Below are 22,396 nucleotides of genomic sequence, written 5' to 3' on the forward strand. Positions count from 1 at the left end.
TGCCTACATAGTTCCACGGCCATCGCCACTTAGCCCTTGTACACACGGTTGGAGATTCCGACGGAATGTGTCCGAACGGACCGTTTTGTCAGATAATCCGACTGTGTGTGGTCTCCATCGGACTGTATCCGACGGACCAAGTTTTCTAACTTGTCGGTAAAATTTTCCGACAACATGATCCGATCGGACCTTGTCCGATCATGTGTAGAGAATTCCGATCGGACAAAGTGCCACGCATGCTCAGATCAAATTCCTACACCAAAGCTATTGGCTACTAGCCTGAACGTAGTCCCGTCGTAACGAAATAACGTCATCACGCTCTGAACGATCGGATTTTCCGACAACTTTGTCCGACCGTGTGTATGCAACAGTTTCGGACAAAATCCGATGGATTTGGTTGTCGGAATGTCCGACCGTGTGTACAAGGGCTAAGAGGAACCAACAGCATGTCATCAATGGTCTTTTTTCGCCTTCTGTAAGAGTAGCACTATGACCACCGCTGTAAGATGGGCATTCTTCTCACTAGCAATGTAAATTGTATTTTTGCCACTGATTTCCGATAAATTGGTTTTAGCCAAGGTATCTTGAAACCTGAACATTATTTAATGGGTTAGAATGTTGAGAAAGGCTGATCTTGATGCCGGGAATGCTCACTGGATAATATAGTCCATGGTGACCCCAGAGGAGTAGGAAATGCCTTCAGATATGTTGTTCAAGGATGTGTGAACAGCATATCTGAAAGGATTCCATACACCTCTATGATAACCATGGGCTATATTACCCAACGAGCCTTCCCAGGATCTAGATCAGTTTTTCTCAACCTTCTAATCCCAGTGGAACCCATAAAAAAAATTTGGGGTCTCAAAGAACCTCCACATCACCTCAAGGCCATTTTGTGATTTTAGCTGAGGTTCCTTGAGATCTGAAAATGATTTTATGGGTTCCTCTTGGGTTAAAAGGTTGAGAAAGGCTACCCTATGCTCATTGGGTAATTTGGTCCATGATGACCCCAGAGGTGTATGGAATCCCTTCACATATGTTGTTCACACATTTTCAGCAAGGATGCGTGAACAACATATCTGAAAGGATTTCATACTCCTCTGGGGTCACCATGAACCAAAGTACCCAAAGAGCCTTCTCAGCATCTAGATCAGCCTTTCCCAACCTTCGAACCCCCAGAGGAATCCGTGAAAAAATTTTGTGTCTCAAGGTACCTCCACACCACCCTAAGGCCATTTCTGTGACCCTAACATCTCCATATTCCCAGAAGAAAAACAGATTTGTCATGCCCAGAACCCATGAAAACATTTTCAGGTCGCAAGGAACCTCCACACCACCCCAAGGCCATTTTGTGACGTGACCCTACTATCTCCATTGTCCCGTTTTAGTTGTCAGCTGTAGCTCATTTTCCTACGTGTTAGAATGAAAGGAACCCAACATGGTCTGAAGTTGTTGGCTATCTTCTTCAAAGTTCCATGTGTTCAGAGATAACTTCCTGACATCTTAAGCAAGTCTCTCTATTACCCTCTGACCTCTCCTATTAATGAGGTATATCCGTCCAAAGAACCCGGAGGTCAGAAGTCTCGGAGACTAACCAACCACCACATCTGTCACCAGTAATCGTTCCTCAGCCAAAATCACATAGATCACGCCTCTATCTCCAGTCTAGTATTTGGTCTATTTATACATTTGGATTCACACATTTTCCAGCTGAATCCAATTACCAAAATGTGTAAATCCTGGGTGGAACATTTTAAAAATAGACCCCTTAAAGTGTGCCTTGAGTTTTAGATGAAGTTAAAAGGAGATAGACAGCAATACAAACCTGGGGACAACTGTTACCAGGATTGAAAGTGATGGGGAAATCCAAAAGTTTTGTTGTCACCAGAAAAGAATTGTAGGGAAAATCTTCTAATGAGGGGCACTTGTTCCACTCACAACTGTCTAAGCCCTTGTACACACGGTTGGACATTCCGACAACCAAATCCGTCTGATTTTGTCCGAAACTGTTGCATACACACGGTCAGACAAAGTTGTCGGAAAATCCGATCGTTCAGAACGTGATGACCTTATTTTGTTACGACGGGACTACGTTCAGGCTAGTAGCCAATAGCTTTGGTGTAGGAATTTGATCTGAGCATGCGTGGCACTTTGTCCGATCGGAATTCTCTACACATGATCGGACAAAGTCCGATCGGACCATGTTGTCGGAAAATTTTACCGACAAGTTGGAAAACTTGGTCCGACGGAAACAGTCCGATGGAGACCACACACAGTCGGATTATCCGACAAAACGGTCCGATCGGAATCTCCGACCGTGTGTACAAGGGCTAAGAAGAAAATCACCTTCAGCTGGACGCACACTACCCTGTTTCCCTGAAAATAATATAAGCCCTACCCCCCCCCCCCAAATAAGCTCTACCCTGAAAATAAGACCTACAAGGACTTTAACTAGGACTTATTTGGGGGGTAGGGCTTATGCCGCGTACACACGGTCGAACTGTTTGACGTACTTAGTCCGTCATACAATCCGACGGACAATCCGTCGTACTTTCCACTGAATGGACTTGACCACACACGGATGCACAAACAGTCCGTCGAAAGCTTGCACGATGACGTGTACAGCACGTACGACGGGACTAGAAATAGGAAGTCCAAGACACAGCAAAGCACCCTTCCGCCGTGTAAATCCTTTCTGGGCATGCGCCATTCTTAGTCCGTCGAACTAGCATACTGACGACCGTATTGTCCGCTGAAACCAAAGTACGACGGACAGATTTTTGGAAAATCCCAAATTCTTGGTACTCCGGACTGCACGCTGAAAAAGTCAGCTGAAGCCCACACACGAGCGGATTGTCCGCTGAAATGTGTTTCGACGGACTAAGTACGTCAAACAGTTCGACCGTGTGTACGCGGCATTATATTGCAGCCATCACAGACAATCACGCTAGGTCTTATTTTTTGGGGGAAACAGGATAGTAGAATTTTGTTAGAAAATTTTCAGACTACAAAAACTGAAACTTCAAAGTTGGGATTGTGCTAAAAAAAAAAAAAAAAAAAAAGATTGAAGAAATTACAGTGGAGAAAGTGAAGACAAAGGGTTTTGGGGTCAGATGTGAATTTTAGAAAAAATGCTGGTACCTTAAACATTAGATATTACATTATAAAAGCTAGATATTACAATTCATCGTTACATTAATAAATATATTAAACAGTACTTTGAATTGGTTAAAAGAATGTAAAATTTGGAGTAAAATTGGTACAAAAATTGCAGAATTGGTAAAAAAACAATCTCTGGATTTTCTGGGTCAAATTTTTGGGTGAATTAAGGAAAATTCTGGTACAGTAATCCATTATATATTACATTATAAAAATTGGACATTGCAATTTATTCTTACCTAAAATACATAATAAATAGTCCATTGAATTTGGGAAAAAATTTATTACATTTTGAGTAAAATTGGTATAACAATTGGAGAATTGGTAAAATAAAACTCTGGATTTTCTGGTTCTCAGGGTTTAAATGTTCAACACGTTTTTTGATGGATGAAGGAAACATTCTGGTGCCTTAAAAATTAGATATTACATTATAAAAATCGGTAAAAATAAATTTGGTAAAATTTGGAGTAAAATTGGTAAACAAAAAATTGGAGAATTAGTAAAAAAAAAAAAAAAAAAAACCCTCTGGATTTCCTCTGTTTCTGAGGATCTAATTTTCGTCGACTTTTTTGAATTTTTTTTTTTTAAATACCCCTCCCCCTTAAGCACACTTCCTCCTGGTAATGAACCAATAAAAGAGTCCTTAGGCTCTTTAGCAGACCACCTCCATGCTCTCATACATCATTTGCCCGGTAAGGAAGCATGCAATTTCCTTATTGGTCTAATTACATGGCAACTCCCACCCTTGTCATATCCAATTATATGTACTGATTTTCCCTTGAGAATTGAGGAGCGAGACAACCACAGGTCTACTCAAAACCTAAGGTTTTCCTGTGTCTGGATGATTTTCCTTTGCTTGCTCACCCTAGGAGAAACTTTTTGACTGGCTTTTATTTCTGTCTGTGACCCCATTGGAGAGATTTCACCTCACTTCCTGTCCTGGTGACACCAGGGCGAGAATTGGAGGCGAGGTTGTCATTCGAAAAAGCAAGGCATAGACAAGCATAAGTCCTTATTGGATACCACCATGAAACATATGAAAACATGCCTTTGAAGGAGATTTGACCAAACCAATCACCATCCCTGTCATGCACAAAGTCCCTCGCACTGGGTTGAGGATCCCTGGGCTGCACTAAACAGTGAGCTGGGTGTCTTTAGTATGCTCTGTAAATATGAGGATTGTGGGAAAAATGGTTGCCAGGATGATTCACCAGCTTCAGGGTCCATTCACACCGGTGGATGTTCATACTGCACACTCCGTCCTCACTGAATACACCTTGCAACATTATTGAGCTGGTTGCTAGGACGCTGGCATTGCCTGCAATATAGTAACCAATTATATCCTAAAACCCAGCAGCCAGTGTCTTAGCAACCAGCTTCTTTGTGTCTTAGCAGCCAACAACCAAAATGGTAGGGGCAGCAAAAATGGCCGCATAGGGTTGCCTTGGCAACAGGGCTGCTCACCAGAGATCTTGCTAATTTTTGTCAGTGTTTCGGGGGGGAGGAAAATGGCCACTGATTGCTAAGACATTGGTATTGCCAGCACCATAGTAACCAATGACCTTCTCGTGCGCAGGTGTTTTAGAAACCAACTTTTTGGTTGCTAGGATGCTGACAGCGTGCCAACAACATCATTGGTTGCTGTACCAGCATCCTAACAACCAAAGAGGGGGCAGCAGAAAAGGCTGCAAGGGGTTGGCATGGTGACAGTGTGGCACTACCAGGGGTCTTACTGACTTTTGTCAGTGTTTCGGGAGAAAAAAATGGCCACTGATTGCTATTAAGCTGGTATTCGCCTGCACCATAATAACCAATGACATTCTGAGACCCAGCCATCAGTGTCTTAGCAACCAACTTCTTTGGTTTCTGGGATGCTGACAGCGTGGCTACAGTAGCATTGATTGCTGTATCACCATCCTAGCAACCAAAGAGTGGCAGCAAAAATGGGCTCATAGGGTTGCCATGGTAAGAGGGTTTCTCACCAGAGATCTTACTGACTTTTGTCAGTGTTTCAGGGGAAAAAAATAGCCGCTGATTGCTGAGACGTTAGTATTGCCTGCACCATAGTAACCTACAACATTCTGAAACCCAGCCGCCAGTGTCTTAGCAACCAACTTCTTTGGTTGCTAAGACAACCAAAGAAGTTGCCTATAAAATCAGGCATGCCTTTGCTCCCCCCCCATTCGATAAGGGGGGGAGCAACTTCTTTGGTTGCTAAGATGCTGGCATGGTGGCTACAGTAGCCGTACCACTTTGGTTGCTAGGATGTACCAATATAAGTGGTAGGGGCAGCAAAAATGGCTTGCACCATAGCAACCAATGGCATTCTGAAACCCAGCAGCCTGTGTCTAAGCAACTAACTACTTTGGTTTCTGGGATGTTGGCAGCGTGGCCACAGTAGCGTTGGTTGCTGTACCAGCATCCTAATACCCAAAGAGGCACAGAAAAAATGGTTGCATATGGTTGCCGTGGTGACAGGGCTGCTCACCAGAGATCTTTTGGAATTTTGCCAGTGTTCCATAGGGGATTGGGGGGGGGGGGGGATGGGGTGGCCGCTGATTACTAAGACGCTGGTATTGCCTGCACCATAGTAAACAATGACATTCTGCAACCCAGTAGCCAGTGTCTTAGCAACAACTCTTGTTTGGTTGCTAGGATGCTGGCAGCTTGGCCACAGCATCATTGGTTGCTGTACCAGCATCCTAGCAACCAAAGAGTGGCAGCAAAAATGGGCGAATTGGGTTACCATGGTAAGAGGGTTGCTCACCAGAGATCTTACTGACTTTTGTCAGTGTTTTAGGGGAAAGAAAATAGCCACTGATTGCTGAGACGCTAGTACTGCCTGCACCATAGTAATCTACGACATTCTGAAACCCAGCCGCCAGTGTCTTAGCAACCAACTTCCTTGATTGCTAAGATGCTGGCATGGTGGCCACAGTAGCATTGGTTGCTGCACCAGCATCCTTGCAACCAAAGTGGTAGGGGCAGCAAAAATGGCTACATATATTTGCCATGGTAACCAGGCTGCTCACCAGAGATCTTACTGATTTTTGTAAGTGTTTTGGGGGGAAAAAAAAGGCAGCTGATTGCTAAGACACTGGTATTGCCAGTGGTATTGGTTACTATGGTGCCTTGCACCATAGCAACCAATGACATTCTGAAACCCAGCAGCCAGGGTCTTAACAACTCTTATTTGGTTGCTAGGATGCTGGCAGCTTGGCCACAGCATCATTGGTTGCTGGACCAGCAGCCTAACAACCAAAGAGGGGCACCAAAAATGGCTGCATAGGGTTGCCGTGGTGACAGGGCTGCTCACCAGAGATCTTACTGATTTTTGTAAGTGTTTTGGGGGGAAAAATGGCCGCTGATTGCTAAGACACTAGTATTGCCAGTGGTATTGGTTACTATGGTGCCTTGCACCATAGCAACCAATGACATTCTGAAACCCAGCAGCCAGGGTCTTAGCAACAACTCTTGTTTGGTTGCTAGGATGCTGGCAGCTTGGCCACAGCATCATTGGTTGCTGTACCAGCAGCCTAATAACCAAAGAGGGGCAGCAAAAATGGCCGCATAGGGTTGCCGTGGTGACAGGGCTGCTCACCAGAGATCTTACTGTTTTTTGTCAGTGTTTCTGGGGGGGGGGGGGGAAATGGGCGCTACCCAGACGGCGATTAACCTAGGCGTGCTCCTGGGCAGTACAATGCGTCGTTGTGAGATGCACTCCTGGACTGTGCAGGACATCCCAATTTTTCTCCTTTTCCCCTTAATTTGAATCTTTACGCCCAGTTTAAAATGCGCTAATAAACGCGGCCTGCGCTTTGCGATGCCATCCATTGTTAATTGACAGCACCAAAAAAAAAATGCGGCAAGCAGACGCCCGTTTTAGCGCATGGAAAAAACGCACAACAGATGCGGCAAAATGTGCGGTTAACAGCGCGTCAGGCTCAACGCAGTTTAGCGCCTGTGTGTGTAGCTCCGCCCACTTAGTCATGTGATCCATTCGCCAGGATCTCTAAGGGCTCGCTCATACTTGCTTTGGTCTCTGAGATCCGCAGTCAGATCGCTCTTCAGGGAGAATTTATTAAAACTGTGTCTCAGCTTCCTGCTTTTACCAACTGCCCGGGGTCACACCTCTGAACAAGTCCAAAGACAATGGACGCCTGAAAGTGTGGCCCCATTGGAAGATTTCCCTTCACTTCCTGTTCTGGTGACAACGACTGCGGATTGTTCCTCACTCTGAATCCCAATGACGGCAGTCACCAGGACCGATAGAGAAGATAAATCTCTCCAGTGGGGGGGGGGCGCAAACCGCAAGCGCTAACCCTTCCACAATCACCACACACCTCGCAATCTAACTGGACAATCTCCTTTCGATCCGCCAACAACTATGTCGCCCAAGGCCTCGCCTGATTGGATATTAACTGAATGGAAAGGTTAGGTAGGTCCTCATATAGATTTAGGCTCCACTCATACTTGTGCCACTCCAGAGTCGTTCGATTTCCATTACAGCTTTACACTGCAACCTTGATGCAACTTTTGGATGGGTGCGACTTGGATGCGACTTTGGCTGTTGACTTTGGCTTTAAGCCCCCTCCCTGTTCTCATCGACTGTGGCTTTGAAATCGAGCAACGTCCTCTGAAATGACATGATCAATGCGACTTCGGGTGAGACTTGGAAGACATCTGTGCGGCTTTATGCACAGATGTCTATCCAAGTCGCACCCGAAATCGCCCCAAAGTAGTACAGGAACTACTTTTTCAATACTGCCGCGGCACCGCGCCGATTGGAACGGAGCGATTGCCGGCAGTAGGCTGCGACTTCGACTGCAAATCGCATGATTTGCAGTCGGTCAGCTCCAGTGCGTTCCAGTTCCAGAAAAAAAAAAGTAGAACATGCTGCATTTTTTTCTGCACTGGACTGTACTGGAACGTTGTAAAACGCATCAAGAACGCACTGGAACACACCGGAATGCACCTAAATGCACCAAAATTGCACTGCAACGCACTTGTCCTTTTTTAAGGTTAATAAAAAAGAGGGGGGGGGAGCACTGGACTGCATCAAAAAACGCACCAAAAACACACTGGAACGCATCAAAAACGTGCGAGCAGAAAAACACCTGGAACGCATCCGGACTGCGTTTCTATGGTATGAACTGGCCCTTAAGGTTAAGGGAAGAAAAAGGGGGGGGGAGAAAAATGCAATGGACTGCATCAAAAACGCACCGGAATGCATCAAAAACGTGTCAAAAGTGTGTATGCAGAAAAGCATCTGGAACGCATCCAGACTGCGTTTTTATGGTGTGAACTGGCCCTAAATAAGGACTGGTTCACACCACAAAAACGCGCTCCAGACCCGTTCCGAATGCATTTCTGCATGTGCGTTTTTAACAAGTTTTTGATGCGTTCCGGTGCGTTTTTGACGCATTTTCTGATGCATTCCAGGTGCTTTTTTCTTTTTTTTTTTCCTGTTTTTTTTTTCACTATACCAGGGTCCAGTGCGTTTTCGATGCATTTTTGATGTGTTCCAGTGCGTTTCAGTGAATTTTACTGCGTTCCAGTACAGTCCAGTGCAGGAAAATAGCAGCATGTTCTACTTTTTTTTTCTGAAACTGACCGCACTGGTGTGAACTATGTCATTAAAAAAAAAAACATATCACCTACTTTCCATGCGTTTTTGATGCAGAACAAAAACGCACTGGACTGCATGTGGAGTGAACTAGCTTTGGAAATGCTTTAATGTTACAATGTTGCAAAAAAAAAAAAAAATGTACACTGTCTTTAATCCTCAGGCTCATCCAGAAGCCCAAATCTCTGATTTTCCACAGCTGATTACTCTGCAATTTATAAAAAAAGAAGCAGGTGACCTCTGCGACTTCTTGGCGTGGGGGATATTACACACAGGTCAGGATTCCTCTATAAACATAAAAGAATGTGATAACGACATGCAACAATGGAATCAGATAAGTCCAATGTCTCTGCTGGGGTAACATGAGCCGGATGATTACAGTGGAAAGCTTATGTGTGGTGTAGCAATGGCGCCACCTATAGGCTGAAATCAGAATCTACCCTGGTGGTGATATTAGATTGTACAGTATCAGCCTGAGATGGATCACAGACAGAAGATCGACTTACCATCTTGCCACAGTAAAGACACTTTGAATTACCTCTGTACAAGGGCCCCTTCACACTACTGTGTTGCGGTAACGCACGGCAAATGCACGTTGTATGCGTCGCCACAATACGGTGCCAGAAATGGAGCATGCGTTATTTTTTGTGCGTTTGGATGCATTAGTAGCCCATTGATTTTGAATGGGTTGCTTTAACTTGATGCCGGCTGATGAATGAAAATGAAGGGAAATGAAGGGACCCCAAAATATAGATAAATGAAATCAGTAAAACAAAAACCTGGCAGGGGTTAACCACTTTGGCCGTTCCTCTATCTACAGTATATATATATTTTTTTTTTAGGTTTGGCTTCAGATATACTATATATTATTTGTCTTGAGTAAAGCGTGATTATAGTGTTGAAAAATCAAAGCAACGTTGAAGATTTTTTGACATTCAAGCTACATTTGCTGAGTAATCAGCAGTGGAAAATTGAAGGGTTGATATTTCCTATCTTTACCATTGGTTTTTTTGTATCTTCTTTTTACAGTTTGGTTTAAATTTTGAAAATCAAAAAATTTTTTTGTTTTTACATAAATTATTATTTGTTATGTTTGCCCGTCTTAAAGAGTCAAAGGAACGTAGACATTTAAAGCTTCATTTGCTGAGTAATCAGCAGTGGAAACTTGAAGATTTTTGCTTAAATTTTGAAAAAAAAATCTGTTTTTATTTAAAATAATATTTGCTATCTTTACCATTTGTTTTTTGTATCTTCTTTTTACAGTTTTGTTTAAATTTTGAAAATCAAAAACATTTTTTGTTTTTACAGAAATTATTATTTGTTATCTTTGCCCGTCTTGAAGAGTCAAAGGAACGTGGACATTTAAAGCTTAATTTGCTGAGTAATCAGCAGTGGAAACTTGAAGATTTTTGCTTAAATTCTAAAAAAAAAATCTGTTTTTATTTAAAATAATATTTGCTATCTTTACCATTTGTTTTTTTGTATCTTCTTTTTACGGTTTTGTTTACATTTTGAAAATCAAAAAAACATTTTTGTTTTTATATAAACTATTATTTGCTATCTTTACAGTATCTTATCTGTCTTGAGTAAAATGCAATCATAGTGTTGAAGAGTGAAAGCAATGTGGAAGAATTTTTTTTTAATATTCAAGCCTACATTTGCTGAGTAATCAGCAGTGGAAACTCAAATGTCCTTCTGGCTTTTGTGTACATTTTGAAAATCAAAAAACACTTCTGTTTTTATATAAAAATATGATTTTCTATATTTATCGTTTGTTTTTTATTTTCTTTTTACAGTTATCTTCTCTACCTTCTTTTTACAGTTTTGTTAAAAAAAAAAAAAAATGATTTTTTTGATTTTCAAAACTTTAATTATTATTTTCTATCTTTACTGTATCTTATTATGTCTTTAGTAAAGCATGATCATAGTGTTGAAAAATCAAAGCAACGCTGAAAATAATTGACATGCAAGCTACATTTGCTGAGCAATCAGCAGTGGAAACTCGAAGGTCCTTTAAGCTTTTGTTTACATTTTTAAAATCAAAAAGCATTTTTGTTTTTACACAAATTATTATTTGCTATCTATACCATATTTTGCCCATCTTGAGTAAAGCATGATCATAGTGTTGAAGAGTCAAAGGTACACGGAAACACTTTTGACTTTCAAGCTACATTTGCTGAGTAATCAGCAGTGGAAACTGGAAGGTTCTTGTTTTTTTTACTTTTTCTCCTTGATCTACTTTTTACAGTTTTATTAAAATTTTAGAAACGTCCAAAACATTTTTTGTTTTATATAAAATTCAGGGATCTGCAATTAGCGGACCTCCAGCTGTTTTAAAACTCCAAGTCCCATCATGCCTCTGCCTCTGGGTGTCATGCTTGTGGCTGTCAGAGTCTTGCAATGCCTCATGGGACTTGAAGTTCTGCAACAGCTGATGGTCCGCTAATTGCATATCCCTTGTTTAAATCATTATTTGCTATCTTTACCAATATTACCAATGTGGGGGAAGTTTTTGACACTCAAGCTACATTTGCAGAGCATTCAGCAGTGGAAACTCAAAGGTTTCCGTCTGCTTTTGTTTAAATTTTGAAAATCTAAAAACATTTTTGGTTTTCTATAAAAAATTAGTTTCTATCTTATCTGTCTTTAGTAAAGTGCGATTATAGTGTTGAAGAGTCAAAGCAATGTGGAAGAATTTTTTGACATTCAAGCCTACATTTGCTGAGTAATCAGCAGTGGAAACTCAAAGGTCCTTCTGGCTTTTGTTTTATTTTGAAAACCAAAAGGCATTTTTTGTTTTACATAAATTATTATTATTATTATATGCTATCTTTACCGTTTTTTTATGTTTTTTTTTTTTTTTTTTTTACAGTTATCTTCTTTATTTTATTTTTTTACAGTTGTGTTTAAATTTTGAAAATGAAAAAAACATTTTTGTTTTTATATAAATTATTACTTTCTATCTTTACCTTATCTTATCTGTCTTGAGTGGTTTTAAAGAGTCAAAGCAAGCATGTAACATGTAAGAAATGTTGTTGACATTCAAGCTATATTTTGCTGAGTAATCAGCAGTGGAAACTCAAAGGTCCTTCTGGCTTTTGTTTTACTTTTAAAACCAAAAGGCATTTTTTATTTTACATAAATTATTATTTGCTATCTTTACCATTTTTTTTATGTTTTTTTTTGTTTTGTTTTTACAGTCATCTTCTTTATGTTTTTTTTTTTTTACAGTTTTTTTTTTTTTTACAGTTATCTTCTTTATGTTTTTTTTTTTACACTTGTGTTTAAATTTTGAAAATGAAAAAACATTTTTATTTTACATAAATTATTATTTGCTATCTTTACCATTTTTTTATGTTTTTTTTTTTTTTTTACAGTTATCTTCTTTATGTATTTTTTTTTTTTTTTTACAGTTTTGTTTAAATTTTGAAAATGAAAAAACATTTTTGTTTTTATATAAATTATTATTTGCTATCTTTACCTTATCTTATCTGTCTTGAGTAAAGCGCAATCGTGGTTTTAAAGAGTCAAAGCAACATGTAACATGTAAGAAATGTTGTTGACATTCAAGCTATATTTTGCTGAGTAATCAGCAGTGGAAACTCAAAGGTCCTTCTGGCTTTTGTTTTACTTTTAAAACCAAAAGGCATTTTTTATTTTACATAAATTATTATTTATTTATTTATTTTTATCTTTACCATTTTTTTATGTTTTTTTTTTTTTTTTTTACAGTTTATTTTTTTACAGTTATCTTCTTTATGTTCTTTTTTTTTACAGTTTTGTTTAAATTTTAAAAATGAAAAAACATTTTTGTTTTTACATAAATTATTATTTTCTATCTTTACCATTTTTTTATGTTTTTTTTTAATTTTTACAGTTTTTTTTTTTTTACAGTTATCTTCTTTATGTTTTTTTTTTTTTTTTTACAGTTTTGTTTAAATTTTGAAAATGAAAAAAACATTTTTGTTTTTATATAAATTATTTTCTATCTTTACCGATTTTTTATGTTTTTTTTTTTACAGTTTTTTTTTTTACAGTTATCTTCTTTATGTTTTTTTTTTTTTTTTTTTACAGTTTTGTTTAAATTTTGAAAATGAAAAAAACATTTTTGTTTTTATATAAATTATTATTTGCTATATTTACCTTATCTTATCTGTCTTGAGTAAAGCGCAATCATGGTTTTAAAGAGTCAAAGCAACATGTAACATGTAAGAAATGTTGTTGACATTCAAGCTATATTTTGCTGAGTAATCAGCAGTGGAAACTCAAAGGTCCTTCTGGCTTTTGTTTTACTTTGAAAACCAAAAGGCATTTTTTATTTTACATAAATTATTATTTGCTATCTTTACCATTTTTTTATGTTTTTTTTTTTTTACAGTTTATTTTTTTACAGTTATCTTCTTTATGTTCTTTTTTTTTTACAGTTTTGTTTAAATTTTAAAAATGAAAAAACATTTTTGTTTTTACATAAATTATTATTTTCTATCTTTACCATTTTTTTATGTTTTTTTTTTTTTTTTTTTTTACAGTTTTTTTTTTTACAGTTATCTTCTTTATGTTTTTTTTTTTACACTTGTGTTTAAATTTTGAAAATGAAAAAACATTTTTGTTTTACATAAATTATTATTTGCTATCTTTACCATTTTTTTATGTTTTTTTTTTTTTTTTTACAGTTATCTTCTTTATGTTTTTTTTTTTTTTTTTTTACAGTTTTGTTTAAATTTTGAAAATGAAAAAACATTTTTGTTTTTATATAAATTATTATTTGCTATCTTTACCTTATCTTATCTGTCTTGAGTAAAGCGCAATCGTGGTTTTAAAGAGTCAAAGCAACATGTAACATGTAAGAAATGTTGTTGACATTCAAGCTATATTTTGCTGAGTCATCAGCAGTGGAAACTTGAAGGTTCTGCTGGCTTTTGCTTAAATTTTGAAAATGTGATTTTTTTTTTTATATATATAAAATTATTATTTGCTATATTTACAGTTTGTTGTTTATCTTTTTTTTTTTTTTATATGCCACATGAAAGGCTATCTCTTAGTGACAGTTCCTTCTTAATTGAATCCTAATAGGGTCTTTGAAATTGAAAACAATAAACTCTGCAGTCCTAAATGACATGAAACACCCACATTGCTCCTTCTAGGCAGAGATTATCTGGTTTGTCTAGGGTTGACGACCTATTAGCTGTGTAAAAAAATGTTCCTAACTCCAAAAATGATTGTGGTTTGGAAAATTTGATATGTGCCCTGTAACCCGTTGACTTATATAAAGTATTACGTTTTATTTATTTATTTTTAATCATTATTATTTATTTTATATTATTATTATTATTTTTTAGATACGGGGCAGCCTAGCAGGCCGTGTCAGCCCTTGGCTACTTATTTGTCTTCATTGCTCCAACAACTCGAACCCAACCATAATTCCCAACTTTGTTCCTAACTATTGAGGAGCTTTGGGTGTTCCCCGGCCATCAATGTATGTTCCAACTCCTGGACGTTAAATTTCTCTATTGGGCTTAGCTTGAAGGAAAAGTTCATGCTTATCCTCCCTTTGGGTGGGGCTTACCATCTCTCTGAGACCGGCTTACACTTCTGGTGTCCATAGAGCAGGGTAAGAGGAAGAAAAAAGAAGTCCACTGCGGCAAAGAAATCCTGGTGGCCATTCCATTCCATTATCTAGCATGGCGGAAATGTTAATGTTTCTACTCCTTGGGTGGGACCTACCAAAACTCTATGTGAGCATTGGTCTTCTGGTATCCATACAAGGAAGATGGAGGAGAGTAGGGTAAAATAAGACAAGGAGAAGTCTACTGTGTTAGAGAAGAGGTCTCGGTAGGCATTCCATGTCATAATTTTGCTCCAACCGTGAGTAGACATGTGCATTTAGTTTCGTTCCGATTTGAAATTCGGACGAATTTTCATTATTCGGACATTCGGATGCATCCGAATCACCGAATTACAATGCTAACGAATTCAACCGAATTCGGCCGAAATTCGACTGAATACCGGATTCGAAATGATTTCAACATGATTCGACATTATTTCAACCGCATTCGAAAATATTTTGTGACCCGACTTTAGGGCCATGTATCTCGGGGTCACTTGGTGCTAGAAACTCCAAATTTGGATATGTTGTAGTGCTAGTACCATTGTGTTTGCATACCAAATTTGGAGTTTCTAGCACCAAGTGATCCCGAGATACGTGGCCCCAAATTCGGGTCACAAAATGTCAAGCACTTTTCTGCAGCAGAGAATTACATTTTGCGACCCAATTTTGGGGCCACATATCTCAGGGTCACTTATAGCTAGAAACACAATGCAACATGTATGCAAGCACAATAGTACTAGCACTACAACATATCCAAATTTGGAGTGTCTAGCACCAAGTGACCCCGAGATACATGGCCCTAAAGTCGGGTCACAAAATATTTTCGAATGCGGTTGAAATAATGTCGAATCATGTTGAAATCATTTCGAATCCGGTAGAAATATTTTCGAATGTGGCCGATTCTTCGAATTCGGTAGAAAACTAAACGAAATCCGAAAACGAATTTAAGGAAGTTAACGAATATAACTAAACGAAATTAATGAATTAACGAATTAAAACGAAACAAAACTAAACAAATTTTTTCCTTTTGCACATGTCTAACCGTGAGATCCCAACCATAATTCCCAACTTTGTTTCTGTCCACTGAGGAGTTTTGGGTGTTCGTCATTGTGTGTCCCAGCTCCCGGCTGTCGCATTTCTCCATTAGCTTGAAAATTCATGTTTATTTCCCTTGGGGTGGGGCTTAAGCCGCGTACACACGTAGCGGTATGTCCGACGTACTTAGTCTGGCGGACTTCCCGCCAGACTGTCTGTCGGACTTTCCGAACGGGCTACTTGCCCACACATGGCACTTTTTGAGCGGACAAATACGGCGTACTAAGCCCGCCGTACTATCCGCCCTACTTTTGAAATGAACGGACTCGCCCACACACGCGGAGGAGAGTCCGCTCATTTTGAGCGCATCTCCAGGTAGGCGGGGCCCGCGAAGGAGACGTCGCTGGCCCCGCCGCCTGGTATGGACTTAAAGGGGAACCCCAAAGCCGAAAAAAATCCCTTGGGGTGGGGGGGGCGCGCGGCCCCCCCTTCCCCAAGGCACCCCCGTGTTGAGGGCACGCGGCCTGGTACGGCTCAGGAGGGGGGGGGGCGCTCGCTCGCCCCCCCTTTCCTGGCCGGCCAGATAGCGTGCTCAGACAAGGGTCTGTTGTGGACTTGGGGGGGACCCCCACGCCGATTTTTTTTCGGCGTTGGGGTTCCCCTTTAAGTTCATACCAGGCGGCGGGGCCAGCGACGTCTCCTTCGCGGGGCCCGCCTACCTGGAGACGCGCTCGAAATGAGCAGACTTTTCTCCGGGCGGGAAAAGTCCGCTCATTTCAAAAGTACGGCGGACTGGCACACACACGGCCGGATTGTCCGCCGAAATGCGAGTCCGGCGGGAAGATTGGAGTGCAACACGGCATTCTAAGTCCGCCGTACTTTCGGGTCAAAAAAGTATGCCGGAGGCTACACACGGGGGGATTGTTTGGCGGACTTGAGTTTGCCGGACTTTTCCACCAGATTGTTTGATCGTGTGTACGCGGCATTAGAGACCAGGACCTGGTAACCATTCCATTCCATCATTTGGCTTGGCAGAAAAGTTTAGGTTTATACTCCTTGGGTGGAGCTTACCATAACTCTGAGTGAGGCTTGGTCTTCTGGTGTCCATGGAAGTTGAAACACAATGGAAAGCAGAGTAAGAGATGGCATGCAAAAGTTTACTGTGGCAGAGGAAAAGACCTGGTAGTTATTCCATTCCATTGGCTTGGCAGGAAAGTTCATGTTTATTCACCTTGGTGTGGGATTTTTCATCTCTGTAAGTGAGGCTGATGCCGCGTACACACGATCGAATTGTCCGCCGGACCGCATTTCACCAGACAATCCGATCGCGTGTGGGCTTCAGCGGACTTTTTCAGCGTAAAGTCCGGCGGACTTAGAAAGTAGTTTTGCAGCCCAATCTTTCCGCCGGACTTGTGTTTCAGCGGACAATACGTTCGTGAGTATGCTAGTCCGGCAGACTAAGAATGACGCATGCTCAGAAGCAAGTACGAGAAGGAAGCTATTGGCTACTGGCCATTGAACTTCCTGTTTCTAGTCCTGTCGTAGGTGCTGTACGTCATTGCTCTAGCAAACGCCGGACTTTCTGTGTTTCCGTGTGTGGCCAAGTCCGTTCAGTAGAAAGTCCGCCGGACTATCCGTCGGATTGTTTGCCGGACAATTCGATTGTGTGTACGCGGCATTAGACCTCTAGGGTTCAAAAATATTAAAATACGGGGGATGGACAAGGCAAGAGTAGGCAAACGGATTTCTTCTATGGCAGAGAACCCTGGTTAGGCCACATCTGGAATATTCTGTCCAGTTCTGGTCACCGGTCCTCAGAAGGGATGTGCTGGAGCTGGAGAGAGTCCAAAGAAGGTCAACGAAATTAATAAGAGGACCGAAGGACCTCAATTACGAGAAACGGCTGCAAACACTAAATTTATTTTCGCTGGAGAAGCGAAGCTTAAGGGGGGACATGATGGCAAGTACCTCAATAGGGATCCCACCATAGGAAAAAAATATTCAGTCCCAGGGAGTGTATGAGGACACGGGGGCCACACATTAACACTGGAGGAGAAGCGGTTTAAGCGTAAAACTGAGCAAGGGGTTCTTCACTGTCAGGTCAACAAGGATGTGGAACTCTCTCCCACAATTGGTGGTGGCTGCCGGGAGAATGGATATTTTTAAAAGACTATTGGATCTACATCTTAAAAAACACAACATACGGGGATATGGGAAATTATTATAGACACTGACACACGTACACCAACACAGGTTGAACTGGATGAACTATTGTATTTTTTCGACCTGACCTACTATACAACTATGTAACTGTGTAAGAGAAGAGGATCTTTTCATTCTATTCCACCATTTGGCTTTGCAGAAAAGTTCATGTATATTAACCTTGGGGCATGGCTTACCATCACTATAAGTGAGGCTTATGCCCTGTACACACGATAGAATTTTCCGACAACAAAATCCATGTTTTTTTTTCAGACGGATGTTGGCTCAAACTTGTCTTGCATATACACAGTCACACAAATCTTCTCGGAAATTCCGAACATCAGGAACGCGGTGACATACAACACGTACGACGAGCTGGAGAAAAATTAAGTTCAATAGCCAGTGCGGCTCTTCTGCTTAAATCCGTGCATGCGTGGAACTTTGTGCGTCGGAATTGTGTGCACACGATCGGAAATTTACGACAATGGATTTTGTTGTTGGAAAATTTGAGATCCAGATCTCAAATTTTGTGTCGGAAATTCCGATGTAAAATGTCCAATGGAGCCTACACACGGTCGGGATTTCCGACAACAAGCTCCCATCGAACATTTTCTGTCGGAAAATCCTATCGTGTGTACGGGGCATAACAGTAATAGGGTTCATAGAAGTGGAAAGATGGAAGATGACAAAGTAAGAGGAAGCAAACAGAGGTCTTCTATGGCAAGATAGAAGACTTTGTGTCAATCTATTCCACCATTTTGACTTGGCAAAATAATTCTTGTTAATTTATATTCGTGTGGGGCTTATTATCATTATAAGTGAGGATTAGAATTTCAGGCTCCATAGATGTGGAGATATGGAGGATGGGCAAGGTAAGTTGAGACAAACAGATGTCCTCTATGGCAGAAGACAGGAACGTTTCGTCATTTTATGCCACAATTTGGCCAGGCAGAAAAGGTAATGTTCATTCACTATGGGGTGGGGCTTACCATCATTATAAGTAAGGCATATCATTTCAGGATTCACAGATGGGAAAATATGGAGGATGGGCAAGGTAATAGGAAGCAAACAGATGTCTTCTATAGCAGTGAAGAAGACCTTATCATCATTCTATTCCACCATTTGGCTTGGAAGAAAAGTTAGCATTTATTTACCTTGGGTGGGGCTTACCATCAATATAAATGAGATGTAGACTTTCAGGGGTCATAGATGTGGAAATATGTAGGATGTGCATGGTAAGATGAGACAAACAAATGTCTTCTATGGCAGAGAAGTGGACCTTGTCGTCATTGTATTGCACCATTTGCCTTGGCAGAAAAGTTAACATTCGTTCACCTTGGGGTTGGGCTTACCGTCGCTATAAATGAAGCATAGACTTTTAGGGTTCATAGATGTGGAAATATGGAGGATGAGTAAGTTAAGTCGAGACAAAACGATGTCTTCTATGGCGGAGAATAGAAACTTGTCATCAGTCTGGTCCACCATTTGGCTTGGCAGAAAAGTTAATATTCATTCACCTTGGGGTAGGGCCTATCATCACTTTAAGTGAGGCATAGACTTTTAAAGTTCATAAATATGGAAATATAGAGGATGTGCATGGTAAGATGAGACAACAAGAGGTCTTCTATGAAAGCAAGGTGGACTTCGGGGTCATTCTATTCCACCATTTGGCTTGGCAGAAAAGTTTATGCTCATCTCAGTAGTGCCTGGTGTTATAGGGTCTATAGATGCAGAAATATGTAATGGGTGACATAAAACAGAAGTCTTCTATGGCCGAAAAGGGGCCCTGGTGATCATTCCATCGACTGTTAAGTCAATATACCATCTGAATTGCCTATTGGACTTGTCATGTCTTGACTTGCTTCCTCTTCCACCCCCCCCATCAAACACCGTTTCCATCATGTTTCTCGTAAATTCCATATTTCCCACAGGAAACATAAAGACCCGCACAAATTCGGGAAGCAGGTTTTTTTTATTTTGATCACCTCTCAGGTTTTACGTGAGGTCAGCAGGTTTACTGACATGCATTAAGTTCACCTTGGGGTTGGGCTTACCATCGCTATAAATGAAGCATAGACTTTTAGGGTTCATAGATGTGGAAATATGGAGGATGGGTAAGTTAAGTCGAGACAAAACGATGTCTTCTATGGCAGAGAATAGAAACTTGTCATCAGTCTGTTCCACCATTTGGCTTGGCAGAAAAGTTAATATTCATTCACCTTGGGGTAGGGCCTATCATCACTTTAAGTGAGGCGTAGACTTTTAGAGTTCATAAATATGGAAATATAGAGGATGTGCATGGTAAGATGAGACAACAAGAGGTCTTCTATGACAGCAAGGTGGACTTCGAGGTCATTCTATTCCACCATTTGGCTTAGCAGAAAAGTTAATATTCATTCACCTTGGGGTAGGGCCTATCGTCACTTTAAATGAGGCGTAGACTTTTAGAGTTCATAAATATGGAAATATAGAGCATGTGCATGGTAAGATGAGACAACAAGAGGTCTTCTATGACAGCAAGCTGGACTTCGAGGTCATTCTATTCCACCATTTGGCTTGGCAGAAAAGTTTATGCTCATCTCAGTAGTGCCTGGTGTTATAGGGTCTATAGATGCAGAAATATGTAATGGGTGACATAAAACAGAAGTCTTCTATGGCCGAAAAGGGGCCCTGGTGATCATTCCATCGACTGTTAAGTCAATATACCATCTGAATTGCCTATTGGACTTGTCATGTCTTGACTTGCTTCCTCTTCCACCCCCCCATCAAACACCGTTTCCATCATGTTTCTCGTAAATTCCATAATTCCCACAGGAAACATAAAGGACCGCACAAATTCGGGAAGCAGGTTTTTTTTATTTTGATCACCTCTCAGGTTTTACGTGAGGTCAGCAGGTTTACTGACACGCATTAAGCCGGGGAAAGTCATAGACTTAGGCTGGTAATAATACAGTCCCAAAACTCTGTATTCCCTCACAAATCCCCCCATCCCACCCCACCGCTGATTGCCCAGTTGACCAATTTGCCCTCCCCTCCTCCACCAACTCTTTTTTACAGACGTGTCAGGGATCCTCTAGGTAGCCTTTAACCCCTTTGCTGGCTCAGAAACGTGGCAGGTCGACATTCATGGGAACTGGAACCATTCCCACACGTACCTCTCGAAATAGCTGTGAAATTAATACCAGATTTTTCATAAAGTGCACGTTTTTTTCCACTTTTACCCTTTATAGCGGCATTCATTATGTAATACATTTGGATGACATGCGTAGCTAATGGTTGCAGGCAGGAAATTTGGTGTTGTTTTAGAAGGACATGGAAAACCGCAAATGGTCAACAGATTCAGGTCGGTTCTATGAAACTTATAGCAGTTTATGGCCTGCACCTTGGCATGCACCTTGGCACAAAGATTTTTTATACGGTCACTGAAAGAACACACAAGTTTTCTGCAGATTTTATTCTTCTTTATCCAATCTTTATTGACTTTTGTTCCATCTTTATTTATATTTTTAGTTCTCTTATTCAAGTTACTTTGTTTTGTTGGTCATGACACAGAAAACAAGGTCAGTACTCACAAGGCCAAGGGAGCAGCTGTGCCCATTCATCTTCTTCCAGAAGCTTTCTAGTGAGGCTGTGTGGACTGGATCCTTATGTAAAATCTTGGGGTACCAGGGAAACTTCCAGCAGGCTTGCCAACCATCAGTAAATTCACAGACAGTTTGTAAAATCCATCATTTTTACATCTGTCTGTGAATGTCGGTAATAGACAGAAGTAAAAATCATGGATTTCACAAACTGTCCATGAATTTACTAATGGTTGGCAACCCTGACCTTCCAGGTGTAGGCCCCCCGGCTCTGACACAGCCAGGACCTCAATGAAAAATAGCATGAATCTGTAGAATGGCTTAGTAACGGGTAGCCACCCCCACCCTGACAGGTGGAAGCCCAGACTATTTATGTGCTCCTCAGCCACCACCTGGGAACCACGTTCCCAGGGATTGACTGCAGCACTATACATATTCATGCTGCCCATTTGCCTTGCTCCACTCCCAATGTTCCAGAACTCTTTAGAAAGCAGAGAAGAGCAATCACACTTACAGCTTGTGAAATCCAGAACAGCCAAAAGAAATCAACAACTGCTCCACTGATTACACAGGAGCCAAAAGACTACATTTACTTAATAGACATGTGCAAAAGGAAAAAATTCGTTTAGTTTCGTTTCGTTTTAATTCGTTAATTCCTTAATTTCGTTTAGTTATATTCGTTAACTTCCTTAAATTCGTTTTCGGATTTTGTTTAGTTTTCTACCGAATTCGAAAAATCCGCCACATTCTAAAATATTTCAACCAAATTTGAAAATATTTCTACCGGATTCGAAATGATTTCAACATGATTCGACATTATTTCAACCACATTCGAAAATATTTTGTGACCCGACTTTAGGGCCATGTATCTCGGGGTAACTTTGTGCTAGAAACTCCAAGTTTGGATATGTTGTAGTGCTAGTACTATTGTGTTTGCATACCAAATTTGGGGATTCTAGCTATAAGTGACCCCGAGATATGTGGCCCCAAAATCGGGTCGCAAAATGTCATTCTCTGCTCTAATAACTAATAACATTTTGCGACCCGATTTTGGGGCCACATATCTCGGGGTCACTTATAGCTAGAAACACCAAATTTGGTATGCAAACACAATAATACTAGCACTACAACATATCCAAATTGGAAGTGTCTAGCACCAAGTGACCCCGAGATACGTGGGTCACA

The sequence above is a fragment of the Lithobates pipiens genome, unplaced genomic scaffold (genome assembly GCF_037356315.1).
Source record: "Lithobates pipiens isolate NorthernLeopardFrog02 unplaced genomic scaffold, aLitPip1_a1.2 Scaffold_30, whole genome shotgun sequence".
Classification (NCBI taxonomy): Eukaryota; Metazoa; Chordata; class Amphibia; order Anura; family Ranidae; genus Lithobates; species Lithobates pipiens.